Below are 22,678 nucleotides of genomic sequence, written 5' to 3' on the forward strand. Positions count from 1 at the left end.
GTTATGAACTCTATAATGAGAAATTGAAAACTAAGCTACCAAATAATTCAAGAAGAAACAGTTTGACAACAGTTTTTAAAGGTCTCTCCATAAACAAACAAACAAACCCACAGAAAAAAACCCTTTAAGCAGTGTACAGAGCAAAGTTCCAAAGCTTCCAGGGCTCTCCAGAGAACCAATGGTAAAAGCTGTTTAGGCTCAATAAACCTAGTGCTAGCAGGTCTGGAGCTTCCTGCCCCTTCCTTGTTCCCTTCCACCCCCTAAAACTTTCCTGCCTCCTGAGACCTGGGCTCCAGCTAACTATCCTGGAACAAACGAGCTCCAAAGAGGGAAGGCAGAAGTAAGGTGTTTAACTTTGCACAGGGGGTGAAATTTTGGGAGAGCCACAGATGGGAGAAGTTATAGATAAACTTAGGCCAGGGTGATGTGAAAGTGGGTAAGAATTACCCAGGGTCAGCAGTAGGCTCAAGATGAGCTTTGGATTTAAGACCTTTCTCAGATTATCTGTATTCTAAGCAAGCCTATCTGCCCATTGCCCACAGCCCTTCATGAACCTTTAATCACCTTACCTGGCTCTTGCCCTGGTTCTGTGGGTGGGATAATACTGGCTAAAGGAGAGCCAAGCCCAAAAGGAAACCAGAAGTGGTTGATACACATCACCTGAGGTTGCTTCTGAGGGGTGGCCCTATCCCTAAATCCCCAAATCCTACCACCCAGAACTTATCTTCCCTTTGAAAATAGTCACTGTACTGAGCAGATTTTTATTTTCTATCTAGAATTAGATGTTTGCCAGAAACCACAAACCTTAAGGAAACAAGTCAGAAAAGGTCTCTGGGAACCAGGGTTCAACAAGCTCAGATCATACACATTTCTTGTGCTTAGAGGAGACAAATGGTCTGCTAAAGCCTGCAGACAAAGCATAGAGCATGCACACAGGGGTACTGAAGGAGGACTGAGGATGAGAGGAGGTCTAGATAAAGTACCTACAGCAGGTACATTCATAGACACAACTTATGCCTGGGGGAAACACAAGGTGATCATAGATCCTGCACACAGGGTGATAAAACATGTGCGCACACCCATTTGAAGAAGGATTCAAATTCACCAGGGCTGGAATCACAGGCAACAGCAAGCCCTCACTGTCTTCAAGAACCAGTGCTTACAGGCACAAAGCATTAGTTATAATGTGCATTCACATGACATGGGGGAACCACATCACACGTCTACAGAAGCTTATGCTCACAGAGAGACCAAGAAACCTGCTCAGAAGCACAACGCACATTCACACTTAGGACCCCAGGCAAGAGGCACAAAATGCCCACAGAAACTCCTGCTCCCAAATACAAAGTGTATGCATGCTGGCTCAGCAAGGGTTTACAGCATATGGCAACCTGCAGCAACAAGCAAAAAATGGACAAACACTGTGCAAAGTAGAAGAGGAGGGCAATTAGTGTTCGGGGTAGTCAAACTGAGTACAAGTAAAAGCACACACATGCTACATTGAATGTGCACCATGCTGGCACACACATTCTCACCCTGTGCTCCAGGGATGTCTGCACACAAGAACGGAGCATGCCCACAAACTGCTTTCAGGAAAAACAGACTATCTGCATGAGCCAAAGCCCAGAGGCACAGATCATACATGTGTGTGCATGCGCACACGCATACACACACGTGCACACACATGCACACCGTGCTCAGGAGAGAAGGGTTGAAAACAGACAACAAAAAGGGCCCAAAGGGCTAGAGGCACAACCTGAACGGCTCCTCGCTTTCCTTCTGCAAGGAGAGAAAGAGCAGAAAAAAAGGGCAGAAAGGTTAGTAGATTCAGTCCCATAGCATGGAACCCAAAGAAAATGCCAGCTAAATCTCAAGGGACATGGAGGAAAGGAAGAGGTCCTCTGAACAGCTGGGCAGTTCACAGAGCCTAGCTTCCAGAATCCTTACCTGCTGCATTGGCTGGCCCCTTCTTTTAGTTCAGACCATTCCCAGTTTGGCTACTCAAACTAAAGGACAAAGTCTACTTGGGGATTTCAGTCACCCTTTTCCCTTTTCCAAACTGGCCTGCAAGCAGCCACAAGACTTGTTACCAAGGGCCACTCCAACAGGCTATCTGAACTGGCTAAGCACAAAGTGAGTTCCTTCCTCAGAAGCTATATGTGCTCACTCTGGATCTGGGATAAGTCCTCAACCCCCGAAGGCCTGGTAACCGAACGCTTTCCATTTTACAATGCAGGCTTGGCCATGCATTTGCCCAGCAAACCCTGGCCTGTTTTCCCAAAGTCTAAGTTAGGACAGGTTAAGGCCTGAAGTTAAGGATAGGACCAGGATGCTCAAAGGCTACAGTTGGGGGCATCAAGCGGCCACTGGCCTAACAGAAGTCACCATGATCTAGATGATAAAACCATGGTAGCAACCCCAGGCCTGATTATCTATTAAATCCAGAAAAATACTCCAAAGGAAATGGATGCTTCCAGAAGGACCTTAGCAAGCCACAGTAGAGGAAGATAAAGTCCAGAGATTATTCCTTCTCCTGTTCATCAGACTACAGTGCCTACTAGGACACATATGGATAGCTCCACAGGTTTCCTTCTCTAAGGCAAGTCCATTCAGCTGGGCTGATCAGCTCCCCTCCACTTTCTTTTCCCTCCCTTTGAAAGACTCACTGATATTACATAACAAGTAAAAGGGGGAATCGAGAAACTAATCCATAAGTTTCCAATTTTTCAGTTATTTCTAATGGCCTAATGGGTCACCTGACTTGACAGAAGAGTGAACTCAGGAATAGGAATCCTCCAAAACAGTGCAGCTATAAGAATGTGGATGAGACGCAAAAGATACTTGCTGGAAAGGGGCCACATCTCTGCTACCACTACTCCCCTACTGTACTCTGTTCTCTTTGAAAAAGAAAATTAGGCAAGGAACACTTTAACTGACCTGTGATTCACATTGGAAAGGTTTCTCTCCAACTTCACTATTTTAAAAATACACTCTATACATCATGTCAAAGTTAATTTGTGTCTTTCTATTCTTCCCAGAGTTCCCCATAATGCCTAAGAATCTGCTGACAAGGCTTTCCATATATATATATATATATATAATTTTACCCTTGTAGCCTGACGGCTTAGCACATGTCCTAGCATTTGTATATAGTGAAATGAACCTGAACTTTCAGGACTTAGAAAACAACAGCTTCTAAGTACATGTGTTTTGCATATCACCAGAGAAAACATAAGTCTCCTAGCCAAGAGTCCGTACCATTTTTCAGACCCCAAGGAACTGCTGTAGTAGCTCTTCAGTTTGTCCTACTCACTGGACAAACACAACAAAACATTTTTCTTGTTAAGAGTCAAACTTTTTGTGCTTCCTGACTTCCTAAAATGCCTTAACATTTTTCCACTCAGATTTAGTTTTTAGTTTAAGTGCAGTGTATCTATAGAACACCCACTCTGCCAAGAAAAAAAAAAATCCCTGATCCCTAAAAATGATTGCACTCTTCCAGACAATACATTTTATAAGGAAGTGACATACTTCCCCATTATTAAAACAATCTTAACCTCATTGTACTTGGGAGTCAAAAGACTTGAGGCCCTCAACTTATTTGAGCCTGCATTTCCTTATGTGTAAAAAGCAGGTAAGAACGCTACCTCCCAGAGTTATAGTGAGGATTCATTTCTTCGACAAGTACCTACAGAGAACCTACTGCATACCAGGCACTGTTCTCAGTGCTGGTGATGAAGCAAAGAGAATGAAACAAATTCCCTGATCTTGAGAAGCTTCTATTCTAGAGGAGGAGCTGACGATTAACAATAACAAAGACGATGATAGTAGCTAACACTAGGTGAACATATCATGTATCTGACATTTTACCTGAATAAGCTCATTTATTTCTCCCAACAACTCTACTGGGTAAATACTATTATTATCCCCATTTTTTTGTTGATTAAACTAAAGATCATCAGAGAGGTTAAGAAAGTTGCCTGAAGTCACAGCAAGGGGCAAAGCCAAAATTCAAAACAGGCATTTGGTTCCAGGATCTGGAACTATATACACACCATATCACTTGTGATAGAGACCCTGCTTCAAAATTCAGGTAAGGGGGGAAGAAAATGCCCCCTGTGGTGACGTTACAGTCACTATTATATTTCTTTAAAGATTTTATTTATTTGAGAGAGAGAGAGAGAAAGAGAGAGCGCACATGCATGAGTGGGAGGAGGGGCAAAGGGAGAGGGAGAAGCAGACTCCCAGGTGAGCAGGGGCCTGACACGGGGCTTGATCCCAGGATCCTGAGATCATGACCTGAGCCAAAGGCAGATGCTTAACCGAGCCACCCAGGTACCCCACTATTAAAGTTTTATAAAAGGTTATCAGGGAGTCCTCATTGATAATGTGACATCTAAGCAGAGACCTGAAGGAACTGAGTAAAGAAGTTATTCAGATTCTAGGAAAAAAGTATTCTAGTCAGAACACAGAGCAGGTGCAAAGCCTGAGGTGAGCGCATAAATGGTGTGGTACTCTCTATCACAAGTTTGCAATAGAGTACCAGTTCAAATCGGGCTCTACAGGCTCATAAGCACTTTGACTTTCGTTCTGAGATGGAAAATCAATGGAAGCTGTTGAGCAGAGAAGTGATATGACCTGACTCATGTTTTTTTTTTTTTTTTTTTAAAGATTTTATTTATTTATTTGACAGAGATAGAGACAGCTAGCGAGAGAGGGAACACAAGCAGGGGGAGTGGGAGAGGAAGAGGCAGGCTCATAGCGGAGGAGCCTGATGCGGGGCTCGATCCCAGAACGCTGGGATCACGCCCTGAGCCGAAGGCAGACGCCCAACCGCTGTGCCACCCAGGCGCCCCCTGACTCATGTTTTGTAAGCATTACTCTGATTGCTGTGGGGAAAATGGACTGTGGAGAACAAGGGTAGAAGCAGAGAGACCAGTTAGACTACTGAAATCATCTGGATAAGAGAAAAATGTGATTTAGACAAGAATGACGGTGGTGGAGGTAGAGATACTGGTAAGGTTTATGTCACTTTTTAAAAAATTCTTTATTAAAATTCAATTTAGTTAACATATACTGTATTATTAGTTTCAAGGGTAGAATTTAGTGATTAATCAGTTGCTTTTAACACCCAGCGCTCATTACATCAAGTGCCCTCTTTAATGTCCATCACCCAGTTACCCCATCTCCCCACCCACCATCCCTCCAGCAACCCTCAATTTGTATTCTAGAGTTAAGAGTCTCTTATGGTTTGCCTCCCTCTCTGTTTCCCTCTTATTTTATTTTTCCCTCCCTTGCCCTCCCGTATGTTCATCTGTTTTGTTTCTTAAATTCCACATATGAGTGAAATCATATGGTATTTATCTTTCTCTGACTTATTTTGCTTAGCATAATACCCTCTAATTCATCCACGTCGTTGCAAATGGCAAGATTTCGTTCTTTTTGATGGCTGAGTAATATTCAGTATATTAGTGTGTGTGTCAGTGTGTGTGTGTGTATTTGTATCACATCTTCATTACCATCTGTTGATAGACATCTGGGCTCTTTCCATATTTTGGCTATTGTAGACATTGCTGCTATAAACACTGGAGTTTAGGTTACTTTTTAAAGGTAGAGCAAGCAGATTTACTAACTGATTGGATGTGAACCATGACAGAAAGGGAAAAGACAAGAAGAACTCTATGGATTTGGGCCTGAGCTGCTGCAAGAATGGAGGTGTCATATACTGGTAAGGAAGACTATAGGAAAAGCAGGTTTGGTAGGGTCTTGGGGAAAAGGACCAGGAGTTTGGTTTCAGATATGTCAAATCTGAGATGCCTATTTACATCCAAATGAGAATGTTAAGATAGAGTCTGGCATCCGTGGAAGATGTCTCGGCCAGAGATATAAATCTGGGATTCCTTATGAAACTCATGATATTGAAATAGGTTACTTAGCCTGTGAGTATGAATAAAAAGAAGAAATCAGGATTGAATTCTGGGATGCTACAAGGTTGGGAAGATGAGGAGGGACTAGCAAAGATGGCTAAGAAAGGGACACCAGGGTGGTTCAGTTGGTTAAGTGTCTGCCTTTGGCTCAGGTCATGATCCCAGGGTTCTGGGATTCAGTCCCACATCAGGCTACTTGCTCAGCAGGGAGTCGGCTTCTCCCTCTGCCTGCCTCTTCCCCTGCTTGTGTGCGCTCTCTTTCTCTCTCACAAATAAATAAAATCTTAAGAAAAAAAAAAAAGGATGACTAAGAAGGAATGGTCAATAGTACTGGGGTAGAACCAATACAGAGAGGTGGTCTAGAAGGCAACTGAAGAAAGTGTTCCAAAAAGCAGGAACTGAGGCATAAGGACAGACTAAAAGATTCTTTTTCAACAAATGGTGGAATATCCATATGCATATGAATGAAGTCAGAGCCCTATCTCACTCCATATATAAAAATTAACTCAATATGGATCATAGACCTAAAAGAGCTAAAACTAAAAAACATTTAGGAAAAAAACACAGGAGTAAATTTTTATGACTTTGGGTTCAACAATAGTTTCTTAACTATGAAACCAAAACCACAATCCACACAAGAAAAATGGATAAATTGAATTTCATCAAAATCTAAAACTTTTACACTCTATTTCATACCCATTATGATGGCTATTACAGTAAAAGGGAGAGAGAGAGAACTAACAACTGTTGGCAAGGATGTAGAGAAATCAGAACCTTTGTGCACTGTTGGTAGGTATGCAAAATGATGCAGCCACTGTAGAAAACAATATGGCAATTATACTTCTGGTTATATATTCAAAGGAAATGAAAGCAAGGATTCAAAAGAGGTATTTAAATACCCATGTTCATACCAGCATTATTCACAATAGCCAAAAGGTGGAAGAAACCCAAGTATCCTCCTACAAATGAATGGATAAACAAAATGGGGTGTATATACCTACAATGGAATCCCATTCAGGCTTAAAAAGGAAACCCTGACACATGCTACAACATGGATGAACCTTGAGAATATTACAAACATTAAACCAAGTAAAATAGGCCAGTCACAAAATGACAAATATTGTGTGATTCCACTTATATGAGGTATCTAGAGCAAACAGATAGAGGCAGAAAGTAGAATGTGGTTGCCAATGGCTGGGGGGAGGGGAGAATGGGAAGTTAGTTTAATGGGTAGAGTTTCAGTTGTGGAAGACAAAAAAGTTCTGGATATTGGATGATGGTGATGATTGTACAACAGTGTGAACAAACTTAAAATGGTTAAAATGATAAATTTTATATTATGTATATTTTACCACAATAAAAAAATTTTTAATAAAACATGTATGCTTCAAAAAAAGAAACACCATCAAGAAAGTAAAATGACAACACAAAACTTGGGGGGAAATATTTACAAATCATATATGTGATAAGAGGCACATGTCCAGAATATACAAAGAACTCTCACAAGTCAACAAAAAAAAGACAACCCAACTTGAACAGACATTTCTCCGAAGAAAATATAAAAATGGCCAATACGCACATGAAAAGATGCTTAACATCATTAGCCACTAGGGAAATGCAAATCAAACCACAATAAGATACCACTCACACCCAGTGGGATGGGTATAATAAAAAAACACAGACATTAATAAGTGTTAGCAAGAATGTGGAGAAATTAGAACTTTTATGCCTTGCTGGTTGGAATGTAAAATGATACAACCACACTGTAAAACAGTCTGGCAATTCCTCAAAAGTGTTAAACTTAGAGTTACCATATGACCCAGCAATTCCGCTTCTAATACATGCCCAAGAGAACTGTAACCATATGTCTGCACAAAAACTTGTACACAAATGTTCATAGCAACATTATTCATTATAGCCAAAAAGTAGTAAACAACAAACCAAATGCCCATCAAATAATGAACAGATAAACAAAATATGGCATAGCCATAAAATGGAATATTATCCCACCACAAAAAGAAATGAAGTATTGAAACATGTTACAACATGGTTGAACCTTAAAAACATGCTAAATGGACGAAGCCAGTCACAAAAGGCCACATATCATATGAATCCATTTATATGCAATGTCCAGAACAGGCAAATCCACAGAAACAGAAAGTAGATTAGTGGTTGCTAGAGGCTGGAAGTAAAGGGGATTAGAGAGTGACCACTAACAGGTAAGGGGTTTCTTTTTGGGGTGATAGAAATGTTCTGGAGTTGATGGTTGCATAATTCCATGAATCTACCAAAAAACACTCAATTGTACACTTTTTAAGGGATTTTAAAGGTGAACTTTGTGGTATGTAAATTATAACTCAATAAAGCTGTCATAATAAAAAGAAGGACGTAATCAATTATGTCGAGTTGCTAAGAGGAGGACTAAAAATGGAACAGAAGTTTGGCAATATGGTGGTAATCCGATGGCCTTGACAAGAGCTACTTTGGTAGAGAAACAGACATAAAAGAATCGAATTTTTATATAATGCATGTGACAGTACTTAAAACAGTGCTATGTACCCCCAAAAGAGAAGGAAAAGGATGAAAAAATAACTCAAATTAATGGTAAGCTACTAGTAAGCTTACCCAAGCAAAGCAGTGAAGAAAGCTGATTTCTTAAATGTTTCATTGTGGTAGCAGCCACTGTTACTAATACTCAATAAGTTTATCAGCTGAGGGTGGTGGCTGTTGTGGGTGAAAGGCTATCCCTATGTGCTTACCTTGCTCTATTCTTCCTACTCTGTGGAATGCTGCAGGAGTCAGGCCTGGATTCCACCACTCCCTCTACAGCCCACAGACCAGACTTGATCTTGGCTAGGACCCAGAACTTTGGCTTGCTTTCTTATTGATGCTTCAGAAAACCTCCTTTGTCTCATTATCACTGCTGCTGCCACCACCTGCTTATCACAGGTACCACAAGTTCCTGCATTGCCCACTGGGATATCAGCTCAGAAGGGGAATTTTGCTAGCTGAAGAGCCAGTCCAAGTGTGCTGGGTACTCATCCCAACATCAACTGCCACCAAGGCTTAAGGAGTTAGTAAGGAAGTACTGCTTTGATATTTGTTGTTTCCATTGTTGCTGTAATGTAATATTTCTAAATGCCCAGGGAGAAGGAAAAAGCGATGCAAAGTTAAGAGGAGAAAGAAATCCCTTACAGCTGAGGAATTACAGAAAGCTTCCTGGAAGAGGGGATGTTTTGGCTGTATATTGAAGAACTGAGTGAATTCTGCTAGGCTGATTTGATGAACACAGCACCTCAGGCTAAGAAAGCAGTATATGTGAATATGCTGAGAACAAACAGTACAAGGCGAATTTGTGACAGCGAAGTTTTCTTTTGGGTGGAGTATAGTGGGATAACTGGAGAGAAGCCTGCAATTGTAAACTAGAGACCAACTGTAGTGGTCCTGAACGACAAGTGAAGGAATTTAGACTTTTCTCATAAGCTATAAGGAGTAGCTCTAGGAATATTTGAAAGGAACATGATGTGATTTTAATTTTTTATTTTTAAACTTAATTTTATAACTTGGTATTACATTTATTATTCAAATTCTAAAAAGTATAAAAAAGGTTTACAGTAAAAAAATCTACTTTTCATCTCCTTAGTTTTTCACCCAATTCCTTTCCCCATGGGCAATCAGGTAACAATCAGTCTCTTATGTATGTTTGTTTGATATTCTATACAAACAGACACAGACATTATCGGTTTGTGTATTCTTCCCCTATCTTTTTTATACAAATGTAGACATCTTATACATACTGTTCTGCACCTTGCTTTTTCATATGGCAATATATCTTGGATATCTCTCCATTTCAGTAAAGCGCTACCTCATTCTTTTTATAGCTATATGGTACTATATTATATTCTTAGGATGTGCCAGTAGATTATTTAACCAGTCTTTTTTTTTTAAGAGTTACTTATTTGAGAGAGAGAGAGAGAGAGAGAGAGAGCGCGCGCGCGCTCACGGTGCCTGAGTTGGGGGAGGGGCAGGGGGAGAGAATCTTTAAGCAGACTCCCCACTGAGGCCGGAGTCAGAGACACAGGGCTCCATCCCACAACCCATTAGATTATGACCTGAGCCAAAACCAAGAGTGAAGCTTAATCGATTGAGCTACCCAGGCACCCCTAACCAGTCTTTCTTAACATTTAGGTTGTTTTCACTCTTTGCTACTAAAAACAATGCTTCAAAAATAGAACATACGTCCTTTCCACATGTGAAAATAAACCTGCAGGATACATTCCTGGAAGTGATTTTAGGGCTCAAAGGGTACATAGAATTCTGATACATTTTGCCAATTGTCTTCCTTAGAGGTTATATCAATTTACACTCCCATCCCACCAGCAATGCAGAAGTGCCTGTTCCCCCACACCTTTGTCAACACAATATGTTTCATAATTTTAATTCTCCCTTAGAAACATTAATCAGGTTATATGCATAGGAGGACAACCCCATTTACATTTAAAAACTGGATGAATACAGCATATGCTCTTTGGATAAATTTAATTTTGATTAGGAGAAGTAATTTTAAAACTACATATCTTCATGCTACCTAGAAAAAAAGTACTCTCATTTCTAGAGTCAAAACCATTCCATTCTCCTGTTTAGGTGAGGAGCCTTTAGCTGGAGATGGAAGAAAAGTAATATGACCTGTGAAAGGCAGAGTCGGGTTCTTGACTAGACAGCTTCGAGTTGAAAATAAGGTTCTGTGTTAAGTCCAGTATTGGGAAGAAGAAAGGTCAGGATAAGGGAAATTCCCATTATGGCCCATTAACTGCTGGGGAAATGGCAAGCCCCTCTAGTGCCTGTGAACAATATGCCCATTCCTGCCTCCTACACCACCACCTACTTTACAGTGGCATATCCTAAAAGTCCTGCAGCTGTAAACTACTTCTGTCCACATGTTCCCCCTTCTTTGGAAAGGTAGTTTCTAAAGTCATCTTTAACCCCCCAATAGACTGGAAGCTTCCTAAAGGCAGGAACTCCTTTTCCTGTTGCTTTAGAACCCTCTTGTAGCACTCCAATTCCCACAGAATTAGCTTAAAATCTGTATTCAAGTAATTTAGACTGATTTAAGCTGTGGACCTCCCCCATCACCTTGTGAAACTCACCACCAGGCTGGGCCTCCCACTAGCCTGATGGGGGCCATATCCAGCCAGCTGTGACCCCATTAAATACAGATTTAGAATACCTGAGTGTATGTCTTCTACCGAGACATGGTTTGCCTTCTGTACTAGCTCATGCAAAAGTTTTTTCTGCCTCAGTCTTTTCTCTCTCAGAACATGTTTAAAATTGTTGATGCACTTGTTGAGGTAGATGGTCTCTGCACACACTTGCTCTAGGCTTAGTCCTCCCTGCTTGGGAGATTCGGGCCCGGAACATGTTTCACCTCCCAGACACGGAGCCAGAGCAAAACCTGGCAATGAATATGCAACAGGCGAGGAGTTAGAAGCAAGAGAGAAGTTGCTGGGATCCTGAAAGGTTTGGTCTCTCTGTGTAGAGATGCCCACTCCACCAGAGACCACGCTGAGCAAGCTCTCACTCTCCTGACTCCCAGGGCTCTCCACAGAGAAATCTTGGGCACCCTCTGAACTCACTGTCCCAAGAAGTCTATCACTGTTCTCTGACTGAGAACCGCTCTCATTGCTTTCCAGGTCCTCGGGACTGATGGGCCCAGTATTCTCCAGCTTCTGAAACACGCCCTGCAGAGCTGAACGAAAGTGGTGAATTGCTCGGCCCAGTTTGCTTTTGTAAAACTTAATTTCTACATCTTCATCCTCCTGCAAGCCAACCAGACCACAAGATGACTTTTCAAAGACATCTTTAAGGACCCGAGTAGCATGTTCCTCCTCTTCATTCAAGTCAATATGAACCATGTCACTGAAAGTCTCAGGCCCTATGATAATTTCCTCCATCATGTGGTCACAGCTCAAAGTTGCAAACCTTTTGGACTTGTCTGTCAAAAGGTCCTCTAGTTGCTTTGAGCTCAGAATATCAAGCCCAGCTTCACAGGCCAGAAGCTTGTCCTCTGTCTTCAGCAAACCAGACAGCGACAGGCAGCTGCCAGCCTCACTTTTACTGCTGCAGTTGTTTTCTCTTTTTGCTACGCTACATGCTTCAAATCCTTGGCTGGACTGTTTGAAAACCTGGGATTTCCCAGAACCCTCCTCTTTTGAAATTAACACTGGGGAAGGCTCCTCAAATTGATGGAAGGTGGACAGAGAGGCTTCTCTCCCTGTCAGCTCACCACAACTGCCACTGATAACTTGGGAGGCTCCTGATGTTCCTTTTACTTCATCTCTTGGTTTAGATACAGCACTTGGCTTTGTGAAATTATTCTTGGGTGGAAAGCAAAGGCCTTGCTGCTCAGGGGTTTGAGGTTCTCTGTGTTGATTTTGAGCCCTCATTTGACATGCTCCTGTTATGGGTCCCGGGTCCCCTGTTTCCATCTGAAGAAGTGGTTCATGCCGGTTTAAAGAATTTGCATTGTGATCCTGGAGTTGCTGCAAAAATGACAGAGACTCCTTTTGGGGATTCTTATAGCACTGTGGCCAGCTGGGTTCTTCTTTGGTGGCAATCCGGACCCCTACACTCTGCAAAAGGATGGATTTCTGCAAGATGAAGTCTCTATGCTCTAGATGGGCAAGTTTCACAACAGTAGGCCTGGGGGCTGGGGCTTTGCCTGCTCTGTAAGCCTCTTTGATGTACCTGTTGCACTGCATGCCATTAACACAAAGGTGCATGGCCAGGAAGCTGTGTACTAGCTCCACGGTATTTTCCCCATCTTGCTCAGGAAGTCCATACAGATACAGAATGGCTTCCTCATTGGGGCTGTCCACATGGGGTTCCTGGGCCATTTCCCCCACACACACCTTGGCCAGGGAGCTGCTGCCCACCTGCAAGCCTTCTATTTCACTCAGAACTGAGTCTACACAGCTAGACACTTCATCCACTGAACCCCGGACTTGGCTCAAGTGCTGCTGCAGCTCAGCAATTTCAGTTTGGAGACGGCTGATGCCTTGTAGCTCTCTGATTATATAGTCTACTACATCCTCCAAAGGCTCTCGCTGTTCACAGCTGCAGCCCTGGTGAAGGCCTCTGGACAAAAGGGACTTGGCTTGATTCCTTTCTGAGGGCTCTTGACAGCTTGTGCTAATGCTGACAGACGAGAGGTCCTGAGAGCCAGATCCCAGAGCACAGGCAGTAGAGCCCAGAGGAAACTGGCTGCCGGCCTGCTGCTCAAAGCTACAATGCTGGGCCAGGCCCCCATCTCTATCCCCACCAATGGCTGAGGCTGTTGACCCACAGTGAGGGAGCAGGGAGCTATCCTCTGGTAAGGATTCAATAGGGCCAGAGGACTTGCTTTTGATGCCACACGTAGTCTCTGACTTAGACTTATCTGGGGAAAGCCTGGAGGAGGGTCCCAAGGTGACCATGATTTCTTCCTCTGACTCTTGCAACAATCGTTTCATTTTCTCCCTCAGGGTCTCACAGATTCTCTGCTTCTTCCTCTTCTTTCTGGTCAGGGTGCTTAACAGAAATTGTCTTGGAAGACAATATACTGCCCTGCTCTTTTCAGTCTTTTTCTAGCAATTATGGCTGGCTGATGCCTTGGGCTTAGCCCACAGTACTGCCTGGAATGATCCCATGTGTAGTCTCCAAACCTGGTACATGCCCCTGGATCCTGGCTTGACTCTTATCCTGCAGCTAGTGAAAAAGGAAAATAGTGCACTCAGGTCAGAAAGCAGCAGGATAACTTTAATCTGAATCCAAGCTGTCAGGCAGGAATAAGAACGTTACCTTCTAAGAAGTAGAAGTCAACCCTGACCTGTCTCCCACTGCTGGCCTTCAAGGCTGTAGGCAGTCACTTCTTTTTCCTTGGCTTCCCATCAGAGCATTGACGTATCAAGTCCTTGTGTTCTGGGCAAGTACCCAAAGGCATCAAGATTACGACAAACTCCTGGGAAGTAGGTGGGTAAGGTCAATGAGTGACTGAACCTTTACAAAATTCAACACTGGGGTCTGATTCAGGAATGAACAGATAGATGCTTAACTACCAAAGCTCAAATTACATACACAGTGAAAGACAGAGACAAAACATGGAATGGTTGTTTTCCCAGTTGGGTGTTCTGCTGAAAACTCAGCAACTCCAAGGTTGGGTCCTGCCTGTCCTTATATTGACAGCAACCCTTCACCTTTTCTCCAGGTCAAGTATTTCAAATTTGGAGGGGAAAAAATGTTTTCTAAATGTTTTCTTAAAGTTCTAGAATAAGGTAGCATGGCACCTGTAAAAATCATTGTCCAGCCTCAGGTGCATTAAGCATGTTTGGATCTAGTGGGGCATGTGGCCAAAGACACACATATGGTGCACTCACAGCTGGGGATGAAGGAAACTCAGGAACAGCCTGGAGTCCTGAACTCCATTTAATAGTCCCCAAGTGCTTGGTGCAGCCTAAAGGTTTGGCTTTCCTCCTCCACGGTGCATCTGCTGGTCTAATACTGCTTTCAGAGCACCAGGGTAAGTGATCTTTCAGCACTCCTGGAGTAACAGAGGATTGCTCTAGCCTTCTGACTCACTTGGAGAGAACAATGCATGGGACAGGTGGGGAGCTGGTTATATCACAGAGGGCTCCAGGGTACTGTTCTCTAAAAAGGTGAAGCTAGCCTGCCACCAGTCTTGCCCCTATATCCTAAACTACCAGTGACTACTACAGAGGTAAAGATGACTATTACTTTATATGGGGTGGGTATCTATTCCCTTTTTACTGGGAACATGCACAATGTAGGGAAGGAGCATAGTAGAAAGTACAAACAGAAAAGCTAAGAGCCAAGGAATGCATGGGACTGCCAATACTTTCTGGCTTTGCTGGGTTACCCTGGGAAGGGTAAAATTGGTTGGTGGGAGACATGCAGTCTTTCACATTCTTCAGGCAGAGATGATTTCCCCATTTTCTAGATTTGATCTAGATTTCTAAATCTTCTAAACTCCTGCCTCCTTTTCTTTTCCTAGTAACTCAAGTTAACCCTAAAAGGGGAAAACTGCCTGTGAAGAGCACAAGCTGACAGCTCCCACAGCAATTCATTTTCAGGAAGGGCCACCATCTATAGTTTGTGACCTTAAACGTTAAAAGCACTGTGCTTTCCCTGACTAGGAAGAATCAAAAGCGTGAGTCACAAGACTTGGGATAAAGATTAAGCTGACCCCTTTTACTGGAAATAACCAGGACAAGAACCAAGAGACTAGAGACCAAGAAATGAGATTAATTCCCAGTTCGTGTCTTCCCTTCTTCTCTGTAGTTCATCGAGAAACTCCACTTCATTTAGGAACTCCTCACCTAAAAAAGCTACCCATTCTGTGAGGCACTGCCAAGGCCCAATTATTGCTTTTTAAGCATTGTTGCTTTACTCCTATGTCTCAAGGGGCCAGGATCAGCCATATCTCTAATCTGGCCAACTCAGTATAATCTGTGTCAGAGAAGGAGAGAGAGAGAGAAGACACTCTATGTGCACAACCAGAACTGCTGGGTTTTGGGCTTAGTGCATAGCTGCCTAGACAACAAAGCCCCCAATCCTAGGACTGACTGGTCAAATTATTCCTTCTCTCCTTCCACAAGTGCACACCTGTATTTCCAAAGCCACCCCTCCCTTCCTCCCCCACCCCCGCCCCAACTGTGCAAAGGTCTAGGTTCACCTAATTTGGTCTTGGTACCTGGTATTAGCTTTGAACAAGGTCCCTGGCCTGATAAGGGCTGGAACTGGTAATCAGCCTTTCAGATTTGTCTCAAAGAGAAAGAATGCTTACTAAACCAAGATGGAAGGTCTGCACATAACCACACAAAGCCATGAGCAAGTGCTACTAGACTGAGAATCAAAAGACTTAAGTTTGGTTCTTGCTTCATCAGTGACCTTGGATTAAATACTTGCCCTCTCTGTTCCTTAGTTTCCTCATCTATAAAGTGGGGAAGATAGTCACAGGAATGTTGCCAAGCATGTAAACACCTATAAAAGGGTATGATTTGAGTAAACCATGACTTCTATCCAACCCCCAAACCCCTATCTTTCCCAGTCTCTTTTAATGGTCTGCAGCACTGCCTGGAACCATACCACTGGAGTGTGCCATTCTTTTTTTTTTTTAATAATATTTTTTATTATGTTAGTCACCATACAGTACATCCCTGGTTTTTGATGTAAAGTTCGATGATTCATTAGTTGCGTATAACACCCAGTGCACCATGCAATACGTGCCCTCCCCACCACCCATCACCAGCCTATCCCATTCCCCCACCCCCCTCCCCTCTGAAGCCCTCAGTTTGTTTCTCAGAGTCCATAGTCTCTCTTCTTCTAGAAGTTTTTTCTTAAGATTAAAAAAAGAAAGAAGCAAAACATTCAGTTCCCAACATTTCATTCAGGTGACAAGAGGCTTGCCATGCTCCCTCAGGCAGTCTAAAAGCATGAAGAAGGGGCAAATAGCTACAGGAGGCAAACTTTTCCTTTCTAATGCTGGTGAGGCCCAGAACTTATTGTCAGGTCCTCCAAGACCACCCCCACTTTGGTCCAGAGAAGGCAGCTTTTCAGGAGCAAAAATGAAGCTGATTCTCCTGCTGCTTCAGTGCAGGCAAGGTTAACTTCAGGCCTATCTCTGCTTTTCAGATCAATACTCCAGATAGGCTTGGCTTAACTGCCTGGACAGTCTTGCCAAGTGTCTCCTCTGAGGGTACAATGCCTTCAACACCGGCTGGCCAGCCATACAGGGGCAAATGGCACAGCCACTGTGTTCAGAATCCTTTCCTACAGCCTCCTGAAGGACTGAAGGCAAAGCTGCCTGGTTTCCCATGTTACTAACAAATAGGAAATTTCCAACTAGAGCTGCCATAGCAACTTCTCCCAGCCCCAAAGAAAGAGCTTGCTTCCATATCAAACAAACAAAAAACTCCCCCCAAAACGTATGAGTTAGTAACCACTACCCCTAGGTGAACTTCAAAATCACCTCCAGGGGATATGGGCTCCGTAAAGGCACCAAACCCATTCAGTCATCCAGATATTTAGGTTTTAAAGCAAGGGACAGAGTTCAATGTAATGCCCAGAGAATCAACCAGTCACTTGGCTCAGAACCCAATAGGATACCAGAAGCCAGGAAGCCCAAGTCAAGTTCACCTCCTTCCCTAGCCTCTCTTTGCTACTACTGAACACAGGAATGAAATAACAAGGGCTAAAAAGTGAGGACAGTTTGATCTCTAAATCAACTCAACTAATCTGTCAGGCACTAAGCTATGTGCCAGGGATATAAAACCCTGTCCCTGCTCTCTAATATATTAAAGTTTGGAGAGGGAAATAGGCATGTAGACAATCACAAAATTAAGTGAAACATGTCATAATAAAAGCTGTAATAAGTCATAAATAATAAGCATTTAATTACAGTGATGAGGAATGAAAAGACAGTGAGAGGCCCAGCAAAACCAGGACAGGGAAAGCCATAGAGAAGTAATATTTGAGCTGGAATGGGATAACGAGGCACTGGAGTCCACCCAGCTCAATGCTGACCCTCTGGATTCCTTCAAGGTATCCAGTGCTCTCATTCTGCCCTGCTCTATTAGCCTCTAGTCAACTCTCCAAATTTCATACATACACTCTCAAAAATGACCACACCTTTCTGCTATCTGTTCCTAAGGAATGCCTAAAGCCGGGAAAAATAAGGCAGTCCATTCAAGGGACATCTCTGTTTGAAAAGAGAACATATCAAAATAAAATGTATCAATCCCACAGTGAGTATCATTCTAAATGGGGAAAAGCTGAGAGCTTTTCCCTTAAGATCAGGAACATGACAAAGATGTCCACTCTTGCCACTACTGTTCAATAAAGTACTAGAAGTCCTAGCATCAGCAATCAGACAACAAAAAGAAATAAAAGGTATTCAAAGTGTCGAAGAAGAAGTCAATCTCTCTCTCTTCACAGATGACATGATACTTTATTGTGGAAAACCCAAAATACTCCACCCCCAAATTACTAGAACTCATACAGCAATTCAGTAATGTGGCAGGATACAAAATCAACGCACAGAAATCAGTTGCTTTCCTATACACTGACAATGTAACTGTACAAAGAGAAATTAGGGAATTGATTCCATTTACAATAGCATCAAAAACCATAAGATACCTTGGAATAAACCTAACCAAAGAGGTAAAGGATCTATACTCTAGAAACTACAGAACACTTATGATAGAAATTGAAGAAGACACAAAAAGATGGAAAAACATTCCATGCTCATGGAGAATAAACATTGTTAACATGTCTATGCTGCCCAGAACAATCTATATTTTCAGTGCCATCCCGATCAAACTACTCATGCCATTTTTCAAAGTGCTGGAACAAACAATCCTAAAATTTATATGGAACCAGAAAAGACCCCAAATCACCAAGGAAATGCTGAAAAAGAGAAACAAAGCTGGGAGCATTACATTGTCTGATTTCAAGCTATATTACAAAGCTGTGATCACCAAGACAGCATGGTACTGGCACAAAAACAGACACACAGATGAATGGAACAGAATAGAGAGCCCAGATATGGACCCTCAACTCTATGGTCAATTAATCTTCGACAAAGCAGGAAAAAATATGCAGTGGAAAAAAGACAGTCTCTTCAATAAATGGTGTTGCAAAAATTGGACAGAGGAATGAAACTCGACCATTCTCTTACACCATACACAAAGATAAACTCTAAATGGATGAAAGACCTCATGTGAGACAGGAATCCATCAAAATCATAGAGGAGAACATAGGCAGTAACCTCTTCGACATCAGCCATAGCAACTTCTTTCAAAGGCAAGGGAAACAAAAGCAAAAATGAGCTTTTATAAAAGGTTCTGCACAACAAAGGAAAGAGTCAACAAAACAAAGAGGCAACCCACAGAATGGGAGAAGATATTTGCAAATGACATTACAGATAAAGGGCCGCTATCCAAGATCTACAAAGAACTTCTCAAACTCAACACCCAAAAAACAAATAATCAAGTCAAAAAATGGGCAGAAGACATAAACAGACACTTCTCCAAAGAAGACGTATGAATGGCTAACAGACACATGAGAAAACGTTCAATATCATTAGCCATCAGGGAAATTCAAATCAAAACCACATTGAGATACCACCTTACACCAGTTAGAATGGCAAAAATTAACAAGGCAGGAAACAACAAATGTTGGAGAGGATGTGGAGAAAGGGGAATCCTCTTACACTGTTGGTGGGAATGCAAGTTGGTACAGCCACTTTGGAAAACAGTGTGGAGGCCCCTCAAAAAGTTAAAAATAGAGCTACCCTATGACCCAGCAATTGTACTACTGGGTGTTTACCCCAAAGATACAGATGTAGTGAAAAGAAGGGGCACATGCACCCCAATGTTCCTAGCAGCAATGTCCACAGTAGCCAAACTGTGGAAGGAGCTGAGATGCCCTTCAATAGATGAATGGATAAAGAAGATGTGGTCCATATATACAATGGAATATTACTCAGCCATCAGAGAGGATGAATACCCATCATTTGCATCAACATGGATGGAACTGGAGGGGATTATGCTAAGTGAAATAAGTCAAGCAGAGAAAGATAATTATATGGTTTCACTTACATGTGGAACATAAGGAATAGCATGGAGGACATTAGGAAAAGGAAGGGAAAAATGAAGGGGGGGAAATCAGAGAGGGAGACGAACCATGGGAGACTATGGACTCTGGGAAACAATCTGAGGATTTCAGATAGGAAGGGGGTGGGGGGATGGGTTAGCCCGGTGATGGGTATTGAGGAGGGCACGTATTGCATGGAGCACTAGGTGTTATATGCAAATAACGAATCATGGAACACTACATCAAAAACTAATGATGTACTGTAGTGACTAACACAACATAATAAAAAATAAATAAAACATAAAAAATAAAATTTAAAAAAAGGAAAGTGATTTATGAAATTCACCATAATAATAAAGGTTTAAAAACCAAATTACAAAAAAATTTAACTATGTTAATTCTTCCAATCCATGAGCATGGAATATTTTTCCATCTTTTTGTGTCTTCTTCAATGTCTTTCAAGAGTGATTTGTAGTTTCTAGAATATAGGTCCTTTACGTCTCTGGTTAATTCCAACATATCGTATGATTTTTGGTGCTATTGTAAATGGAATGGATTCCCTAATTTCTCTTTCTTCAGTCTCATTGTTCGTGTATAGAAATGCAACTGATTTCTGAGCATTGATTTTGTGTCCCGCCACATTACTGAATTGCTCTATAACTTCTAATAGTTTGGGGGTGGAGTCTTTTGGCTTTTCCACATAGAGTATCATGTCATCTGCCAAGAGACACAGTTTGACTTCTTCTTTGCCAATTTGGATACCTTTTATCCCTTTTTGTTGTCTGATTGCTGTTGCAAGGACTTCTAGTACTATGTTGAATAATAATGGCGAGAGTGGGCATCCTTGTCGTGTTCCTGATCCTAAGGGAAAGGCTTCCAGCTTTTCCCCATTGAGAATGATATTTGCTGTAGGCTTTTCATAGATGGTTTTTATGAAATTGAGGAATGTACCCTCTATCCCTATACTCTGAAGTGTTTTAATCAGGAAAGAATGCTGTATTTTGTCAAATGCTTTTTCTGCATCAGTTGAGAGGATCATACCCAGAGCAATCTACACTTTCAATGCCATCCCGATCAAAATACCAATGACATTTTTCAAAGAACTGGAACAAACAGCCCTTAAATTTGTGTGGAACCAGAAAAGTCCCCGAATCGCCAAGGAAGTGTTGAAAAGGAAAAACAAAGCTGGGGGCATCACGTTGCCTGATTTCAAGCTATACTACAAAGCTGTGATCACAAAGACAGCATGGTACTGGCACAAAAACAGACACATTGACTAATGGAACAGAATAGAGAACCCAGAAATGGACCCTCGGCTCTTTGGGCAACTAATCTCTGACAAAGCAGAAAAAAACATCCAGTGGAAAAAAGACAGTCTCTTCAATAAACGGTGCTGGGAAAATTGGACAGCTACATGCAAAAGAATGAAACTTGACCACTCTCTCACACCATACACAAAGATAAACTCCAAATGGATGAAAGACCTCGATGTGAGACAGGAATCCATCAAAATCCTAGAGGAGAACATAGGCAGCAACCTCTTCGACATCGGCCACAGCAACTTTTTTTCATGACACATCTCCAAAGGCAAGAGAAACAAAAGAAAAAATGAACTTGTGGGACCTCATCAAGATAAAAAGCTTCTGGGGCGCCTGGGTGGCTCAGTTGTTAAGCGTCTGCCTTCGGCTCAGGGCGTGATCCCGGCGTTCTGGGATCGAGCCCCACATCAGGCTCTTCTGCTGGGAGCCTGCTTCTTCCTCTCCCACTCCCCCTGATTGTGTTCCCTCTCTCACTGGCTGTCTCTCTCTCTGTCGAATGAATAAATAAAATTAAAAAAAAAAAAAAGATAAAAAGCTTCTGCACAGCCAAGGAAACAGTCAAAAAAACTAACAGGCAGCCCATGGAATGGGAGAAGATATTTGCAAATGACGCTACAGATAAAAGATTAGTATCCAAGATCTACAAAGAACTTCTCAAACTCAATACACAAGAAACAAATAATCAAATCAAAAAATGGGCAGAAGATATGAACAGACACTTTTCCAATGAAGACATACAAATGCCTAACAGACACATGAAAAAATGTTCAAAATCATTAGCCATCAGGGAAATTCAAATCAAAACCACATTGAGATACCACCTTATGCCAGTCAGAATGGCAAAAATAGACAAGGCAGGAAACAACAAATGTTGGAGAGGATGTGGAGAAAGGGGAACCCTCTTACATTATTGGTGGGAATGCAAGTTGGTATAGCCACTTTGGAAAACAGTGTGGAGGTCCCTTAAAAAGTCAAAAACAGAGCTACCCTATGATCCAGCCATTGCACTACTGGGTATTTACCCCAAAGATACAGATGTAGTGAAGAGAAGGGCCATATGCACCCCAATGTTCATAGCAGCATTGTCCACAATAGCTAAATTGTGGAAGGAGCCGAGATGCCCTTCAACAGATGACTGGATTAAGAAGATGTGGTCCATATATACAATGGACTATTACTCAGCCATCGAAAAGAACGATTTCTCAACATTTGCTACAACATGGATGGGACTGGAGGAGATAATGCTAAGCAAAATAAGTCAAGCAGAGAAAGACATTTATCATATGGTTTCACTCATTTATGGAACATAAGAACTAGGAGGATCGGTAGGAGAAGAAAGGGAAGAAGAAGGGGGCAAACAGAAGGGGGAATGAACCATGAGAGACTATGGGCTCTGGGAAACAAACTGAGGGCTTCAGAAGGGAGGGGGGTGGGGGAATGGGATAGGCTGGTGATGGGTATTAAGGAGGGCATGTATTGCATGGTGCACTGGGTGTTACATGCAAGTAATGAATCATGGAACTTTACATCAAAAACTAGGGATGTACTGTATGGTGACTAACATAATATAATAAAAAATATTATTAAAAAAATAAAAAACAAATAAAAATAAATTTTAAAACATGTATCAATCCAAAGGAGTAAACTTCAAGGATGGAAAGCTGAGAACTATAGCAGGGAGTAAGCCCTTAAATTACATCAGCACTAGACTACCAAAAAAAGTCAAGAGGAAAAAAACCCTCAGTTTTCTGAAATGGCTGATTCTTTTTGTCTCTCTGACATCAA

The 22,678-nt window shown here is 42.1% G+C and overlaps 1 protein-coding gene across 4 annotated transcripts in view; it reads right to left on the bottom strand.

Moving 5' to 3' along the window:
- Positions 1 to 22,678, bottom strand: part of UNC13B (unc-13 homolog B) — a 228,085-nt gene that overhangs the window by 47,347 nt on the left and 158,060 nt on the right. The gene's annotated exons all lie outside the window — the stretch shown is intronic.

Source organism: Ursus americanus, chromosome 18 (assembly GCF_024610735.1).
Source record: "Ursus americanus isolate L20-20 chromosome 18, mUrsAme1.1.p, whole genome shotgun sequence".
In the NCBI taxonomy this organism is placed as follows: domain Eukaryota; kingdom Metazoa; phylum Chordata; class Mammalia; order Carnivora; family Ursidae; genus Ursus; species Ursus americanus.